Source organism: Corvus kubaryi, unplaced genomic scaffold (genome assembly GCF_017639235.1).
Source record: "Corvus kubaryi isolate FWS band 111438036 unplaced genomic scaffold, C.kubaryi_AGA036_p1.0 split1-37374, whole genome shotgun sequence".
Classification (NCBI taxonomy): Eukaryota; Metazoa; Chordata; class Aves; order Passeriformes; family Corvidae; genus Corvus; species Corvus kubaryi.
The window spans coordinates 4,116,761-4,124,449 of record NW_024582079.1 but is presented as its reverse complement, the minus strand read 5'-3'; the positions used below and the strand labels follow the sequence as shown (position 1 = coordinate 4,124,449).

General features: G+C 48.2%; 1 long non-coding RNA gene across 1 annotated transcript; it reads left to right on the top strand.

The window, feature by feature from the left end:
- Positions 1-1,345: 1,345 nt before the first annotated feature.
- LOC121657834 lies at positions 1,346-7,042 on the top strand. Its single transcript, XR_006013725.1, has 4 exons — positions 1,346-2,188; positions 3,149-3,318; positions 5,097-5,204; positions 6,023-7,042. It is a non-coding gene; the product is annotated as an uncharacterized LOC121657834 (long non-coding RNA).
- The last annotated feature ends 647 nt before the right edge of the window (positions 7,043-7,689 follow it).

Here is a 7,689-nt window from a genome sequence, read left to right as displayed (position 1 = left end):
GCATGAAGCTGTCAGTAAATGCAACCTCGAACTCCATTTTTCTTTGTGTTACAATGCTGAGTGAGGCAGGATCGCTGATCCCCATTTTTGTGATATGTGTGTGCAGCCACATTAAAGATCCCAGTTCACAGCCCCACACACCAAAGATACCAGTTTTCTTGCTGGCCGTGCCTATTTCTTTTAATTATGGCTATTTTACCTACTGGATCCTGCTAGAGACCCAGGCTAAAGGTGTGGTGGCTTCTCTCCTTGGTGCAGTTCAGCCGTGCCTGGGACCGCTGAGTGTCGGCGTGGAGAGCCTGGCCAAGGAAATTCCATCCCTTTTCATAAAGGAAGTTATGACCCAGTTGATAAACCACGCAGCAAACACATTCTGTGGCTCTAAGGTATTGGTTATTCTCTTGAAAACAAACACTTCTAGAGAAAAAGTTTGCCTGCTAGACTTGGTGAGCTCTCTACAACTCCCTCAGAAGCCCACAGGTCACTTTCCAGAGGATTCTGTCTTCTTTTCCCTGGCAGAGAAGACCAGGATGAAGATGACAGAGTAAGGAGGAAAAGGGAGGTTGGGAAGGGGAGAAGCAGGGGCTGGGTGCTGGCAGCTCATTAAACAATGCTCAGAGAATATCATGACACACACAAAGCTAGAGGTGACCATCCTGGTTAAAGAGAGAAGTCGTAGTAGAAAATTTTAAATACATAACCAATCCAAATTAAAAAAAAAAAAAAAAAAAGGAGAAAAAGATTTCTTTGTGTTACAAGTAATTAGATGCAAATTTCCCCAGTAGCTGCCATTTCCTGGAGGCTTACAATCCACATCCTTAAATAAATCTGGTAGCTGAAACACTCTCAGCCAATAGCGCAGCCAAAGACCAGACGAGCTGCAGAATTTCGCAGCAACAGATGTGAAAAGCCCAAGACTGCGATGTGGATAAATTACTTCATTCCTAGGAATTCTAAAATGTAAAACTGACTTAATTGGATCAAAATAATCAATTGAATAGGTATCTGGTATTTATAAATGAAATGATATACAGTTTCTTAATTGACCATAGTCTGAGTTTTCTTTAAATTGATTGTTCGCTTCTAGCTTGGGGAAAAAATGCCAGCTGGAATGCAGAGGGATTAAGTTTTATTTATTTTCCTTGCTAAGAGCCACATTGTGCAATTTAAAAGGAAATGTCCTTGAAAGATGGGTTCCTTTGTAAACTGTTTCAGCCCTTGTTTGTTTTCAGATGGAAATTAATTTCTCAAAGCCCCTCCGTGTTAGAAAGTATGTGTTGATAAGTAAAGAAAAAAAGAAAAATTGTAACCTGCTAAAATACATCTTGTTTTCGAGATAAAAATCTTTGCATGGACGTGGTCAAGTTTGGGGTACAGCTGATCTGGTCAAAGGCTGGTAATGATCTCCACTGGCACAGGTGGAGGGAAACAATCCGTGGGGGAGAACCTCAAACACATTGGTGGAGTATTACTCAAATTCTTCACTGCGCTTCAATGTGCTTCAATACTGATTTCAAGTGGGCTGTCAGCTCCTCGCTGAGCTCGGTGGGTGCAGTTGGGGTGTCTGGGCTGTGCCTGTCCCTGTGTCCAGCTGTCACATGTGCCAGGGAGGTTTCACTGGCACTGTCAGAAACATTTTCACCAAAAAATGGGCCTCTTCTCCCCAGCCTTGTTCTCAACAGAAAACAGCAGTCTAATTCTCCTGGGGTTTTATCGCCTGGGTCTGTCTGTGCACGGATGGATCTGGAGCTGTCTGTCCCCTCTGGTTTTGGACACAAATGTGCTCTGTATCCATCTGTGCTTTGGGGGAGTGGGTAGTGCTGCCTGGGGCGGGTTCTTGCTCCTCTGATGTTGTTCTCTCCCAGTCTGAGACCGAACTTTTCTCTGGGCATCACTTCTGAGGATCCAACTCCCAAACACCTGTCCTAAAGATGTTTGCACCAACATCTGGATGAAGTCACACCCCCTGCAACAGAACTCCCTCTTTCCTGGAAGCCCGGGGTCGCTTTCCAGAGGGCTGGATCTTCTCTGCGGTGACAGAGATGAGCAGGAGGAAGAGGCTGGAGCCGGGAGGAGGAGATGGGTGGGAGCCGGTGCCGGCGGCTGCCACGGCGGGGCAGTGCGGGACCGGCACCGGGAGCTCCGGCAGCGGTTCGGCCAATTCAAACAGTGCCGGGAGCTGTACAGGGTAAAGAACAGTATATTTATTATTATTATTTTTATTATTATTATTTTATTATTGCTACTACTATGGCTACGGCTGCTACTATTACTATTATTACTACTATTGTTATTCTTCACCATCAAAATCGTGAGCAGAGCTGCTCCAGCGCATTCTGTGTTCCTGATGTGCTGCCGAGTTTGCTGGAAGATTGGGATTTATATTCACAGGGAGTCAGAAATCTGCTTTGACACTGGTACTTTTCTTTCAGCTTGAAAGGTTTTTTTTCCTCCCCTTTCCTAAAAACCAGCACAGCTGACTCTGCTCTTGGTGACAAAGCTCTAAGGGGCCACAAAGGCAATTCCTTCCTTTGGAGATTCCCACAGATAACAACGACAGAAATAATTTCATTTGGGTCAGGATTGCTGCTCAGGATAACCCAGGGGTATTCTGAGAATTGCTTGGATTCTCGTGAAATCCCACGGGATGCCAGTCAACACTGTCCAGCCTCAATTATGGGGTCAGATATTTTTCCCTCTTCCCTTTGCAGAGGATTTTAAAACTGGGGATGTGCAAACCCAGGCCACTGTCACATACTCTGATGGGAGGCTGCTCTGCAGCTCCTTGAATACAGTATCTTTTGCCTTCTTGCATAAATATTTTAATTGCTAATTTGCTGGTCTCATTTAACACAGATTTGGCATTTTTCATTTGAATTTATACTTGTTAAAATTGACAATTTGCTTGGCTACCTATGTTAATAATTTAAAGGGAAAGCTCATTATTAAATTATTATGGGTAATTATTTTGTAACTAGTGTGGAAATTGTCATTTCTGCAGCCTTAAAAAATCCTGGAAGGAGCACATGTGGATCAACACGGATCAAATCCCAGGAAGTGTAAAGATGAACAGAAATAGTCTTATGTAGAAATGTGATATAGATGGGGGAAAATACTAAAATTAAGGAATTCTTTTCTCTACTTGCAGCTACAAAGGTTTGGAGGCTGCTGATTTTGGTGTGTCGGTGCTGAGCTTTACTGGGTAGAAAAACACTCCTGCTCTGACCCTGCAAACGCTGCTGAGGAGCTTTTATTTTTTCCCGACTTCCCATCCCCAGAGGTGTTTGTGCTGCAGCCTCTGCTCCTGTGTTTTTGCAGGTACTGCACACCCGCCCCTGGCCCCAGCAGCCTCCTCCATCACTTACACTTGGCAGAGTGTGTTGTGCTTCGTCGTGACAGTCATCAGAGGTGTAATTCCCGTAAAAAGGATGTTTTGAGGTGCCAGGTGTGTTCCTGATGTAAATGACGCCGTCGTGCCCCCTCCAGCATTCCCCAGTTTCTCAGAATCCGGCCGGTGGTCCGTGCAGCTGGAATTAGCCCGTAGCAGAACTGCGGAGAACAATGAGACAGAGCGGAATCCCCTCCCCGCTCCCACCAGATGGCCCTCACGCTTTTCCCTTTTCCCTCCAAACCGCTGGGAAACGCTCTGCGAGCACAAGGGATGCGAGGCTTTCCCGTGGCTTTATCCCGGGATCGGGCAGCCTGGGCTCCGGGATGGTGCTGGGGCAGGCACCCCCCGGTTTCTCAGTCCCCCTCTTTTCCTGCAGCTCCGGGCTGAAGCCTGAAGGAGAAGCACTGAGAGGCTTCAGGAGGTGCAGAGCAGGTTCTGCAAGTGGTGCTGAGCTGGACCTGGCACATGTGTGCTACAGACACGTCCCAAATGTGCACCTGGGCTCTGTTTGAGGCGGGCTGGGCTCTGCAGGGCACCGGCTGTGCCTTGCTCAGACGTCAGCCTTTGCCTCTCAGCAGTTGCCAAATTCTGCCAGCGATGCTTTTACACTTTTTGAGAGCGAGGGGCAGCTTGGAAAGCACTGAATCAAGCAATAATTTCTTTTTCTGTTGATCTTGGGAAAAAAAAAAAGACGTTTAAAAAAGACATTTACTAACCCGTTACCTTGATATTTGAGTTTCAACTTTATGATGGTGTTATAATATTGAGAAATTCAAATAGGACTTCTCAGCTTGCAAAATCGTGAATTCATGAGTTTTGGCACTAGTATCAGCCAGCTCTTGATCTTGGATTTCCCGATGTTTGCATCTCCCCCCTCATGCCAGGATCATTGTCCCTCTGAGAACAATCCCGGATCTGGCTCTCCCATCCCGAGCTGTTGTGGGAGTATTTCAGTGCATTAAGCAGTAGATTTGTTTATGCACAGAAAGGTGCTGCCCAGCCCTCACTGCTCTAAGCTTTTCCATCTGCGTGGCCCCATCCTGACCTTGATCTACTGTAGGGCTGTGGAGGGGCTTGTTCACGCTCCAGCCTCGCTGGCTTTTCTATCGAGATTAGCTTTAAGGGGCCCAGGCTGTTGAAGGGTTTTCCTACTGATAAATGGATTGAGACCCATATTTTAATCTCACGTCATCAAACATTCATCAGATACTGCTGGTCATTACCGACAGAGCCAGGTTTGAACTCGTGACCTCGCAGTAAAAGGTCCCATTAGCAATTTCCTTAAACTGTCAAGTCATTGCGTGACACAAATGAAATGCGACAGGATTGTTTTTCTTCCACAGGTAAAGGCAGTGGGCTTCTGCCTAATTTTTATTTACTAATGGCTGTGTCACCAAAACACTCTGGTAGAGTCTTTGTGCTCTCATATATGAAATATGAAGAGATATGGAGATGGGGTACAGTGCCCTGTCCCACAGTCCATGTCACCTGTCCCATGAACTGGAGAGTGGCAAATCCCATCCTCAGTGCCAAGCACAGCACACACCCCCGGTGCCAGGACAGATACAGGCTGTGCCTGTGCTGCTCTCTGTAAGCAATAAAGGCAGAGACTGACAGGCATTTAGGAAAGCTTCTCTGGCTCACATCACACTGCACTGTTCTTTTACCAGCAGTTTTTGTATCCAAGTTCTTCCTCTCTTTGCAGAATCATTTGAAGAAATAATGTGTGAGGGGGGGGAAAAAATTACCTCTGGCAGTCGTGTTATAATGGCTCTGGTGCTGACAGCCCTTTGGGAACAGTGGCAGCAGCAGGGTAAGTATATATGACATCTTTGTAGTGATAAAGAAACAAATAAATGTTCCCATTAACACTCCATCAGGTCAACAGCTATTCCAGACCAACACGGTGTTAGAGGAACCGGCTTGATTCATATCAACTAAGACACACTCCTCTTGCAGCATATTTTTTGGAAGGCACATAAACCAGAGGTCCTGCTCTGGCCAGGTGGAGTCATTAAAGAATCAGTGAACTTTTTACAAGTTGCTTGAAATACCCTGGCTGGAATCCAGCTCCAGTGTTGCTGCTGTGTCTGTTTAACAGTTCCTTCATCGCGCCATGACAATGACTCTGTTTCAGGGCTGCAGGAAGTGATTTCTCCATACATCGTTTGTAACACATTTTGGGAGGCTTCTGAACGCTTCCTAAGCCCTGCAGTGAGATCAGGGCGATGTGAGCCTCGCCGTAAGAGCCTGCTCGGGAAGTGGGAGCAGCATTTGTGTGTCATCCATAATGGATGTGTGTGCATATGGAACAAACACACGTGCATGCAGATGCCTGCTCAGACAGGCTGCCCCTTTCCTGGGCAAAGTCAGCAGGAGCTGAGCTTCACTAAGGCTACGATGTCTCACTCCCCACATGAGTGTTAGTTAGTGAACAGCAACTTCCAAAAAAATTCCGTGTGTAAGAATGTTTGTATGTGCTTTACCTCTGCTAAAATGCAGATCTTAAAACAGGTACACACTTTCTAACTAACACAAAATAAAGCCTGAGTTCCCAATGAGTTTCCTTCCTTCCCATGTAACCAGCACTGCCCAGTTGTCCCTTTACCAGAACTTTTCTTTTTTACACAGGTTGGATAAATGAGGAAAAACCAGGTGCATGTCTTTGGTCTGCCTCGAGTGACACAGATCCTGGACAAAGATGGAAACAAAGAAATCCCCTGATCTGGATCAACAAAGCTGGGACTTCAAGTTGCCCAAAGCTCTGGAAAGTCACTATAAACGTGGGTGTCTCTCTGTATCTTAAACTCCATTGCAACCACAGCACTCTTACGCTGTGTTCTGGTAAAATCTCACTGCCCTGCCTGTGGCTCCAGGCAAAATTCTGAGCCAGATGATGAACTTAGTTCTGCTTCTCCTGAAGTCATAGGGACCTTCTGATGTTAACAAGAATGCCAGAGGAAACAGGTTTCAAAATGGTCAGCACAAAAAGAACAGCCAAATCCTGAACAATCCAGTCCTAGACATGGAAATCTGCACGCTTGCAACTCATGAAGTACTGAATATCCAATTCCCCAACTGGGAAATTGCCTGGGATTTTGGAGGGCAGCCTTCAAAAGAGCTTGTACACCTTTAAGTAGAAATCCCAAGATGCAAAGTCCTCAGTGTTTATGAAAGTGTTTAAAAGGAGATATAGATTCCAGAGCCACTTAAATACTTCTGATAATATTCAGTCTTGATTCAGCAAAGCGTGTGACAACTTTAGAAGGTATTTAAATCCATTCCATGTAATATGCTTAAACTCATCCTCTCAGAGGGAGGGAGTGCCTGCCTCTGGATTTCTCCCTTCACTCTTCAATGGGAGACAAGTACTTACCTCTCCCTGAAGCCAATAGCAGATGATTAGATGTTTAATGCTTTGCTGAACTCACAATGTAAAAATCATAGCAGGGTTTTGTGTGATAAAATAACTGTAATCTGGCCAGTGGCTGCCAGCACAAACAAATAAATACAGCCTAGACTTAAATGGATGACAAGCATGTGTGAGTACTGCAGGGAACCAAAATCTTGCTCAGGGCCCCATCCAGCCTGGCCTTGAACCCTCCCAGGGATTCGGCATCCACAACTTCTCTGCACCCTCCGTGCTCAGAATCGCATTTGCTGTCAGACCTGGGAACGGGAACGGGGGTCTCCCGGTGCCGCGATGCCCGGGGTGGGGGGTTGTGGGAGCCGCTTTTCTACCCCGGGCATGTTTTCCTCGGGATTGCCCCCCCTCGGGACCGCTCCCACGGACTGCCGTTGTCCCGGGATGTTCCACCAGCCCCCGGGATCAACTCCCCGGGATCTCTCCACCTCGGCATAGTCGGTCCCCACCGGCATCTCGCCTCCTCCCCGCCCCGGGGATCGCCCTCCCGGGGTCACCTTTTCCCCGAGACCGACGCCCCCCGGGATCGCCTCCCCATGGGATCCTCCTCCCCCGGGATCGTCTCTCTCCCGTGATGTTCTCCCCGCCGGATCTCGACCCCTGGGATCACCTCCCATCGGGATAGTCGTCCCCCCGGGAGAGCCACCCCAGGGACCGCCTCCCCGGGACCCCTCCCGGGACCCCTCCCCGAGTCCCCTCCCCGGGATCCCTCCCCGGGTTCCCGCCCCCGTTCCCGCCCCCGTTCCCGCCCCCGTTCCGGGCCGTTCCCGCCCCCGTTCCCGGCCGTTCCCGCCCCCGTTCCCGGCCGTTCCCGCGGGGGCGGTTCCCGGCGCGGCCGCCAGGTGGCGCTGTGGGCACGCGGCGCGGCCGCCCC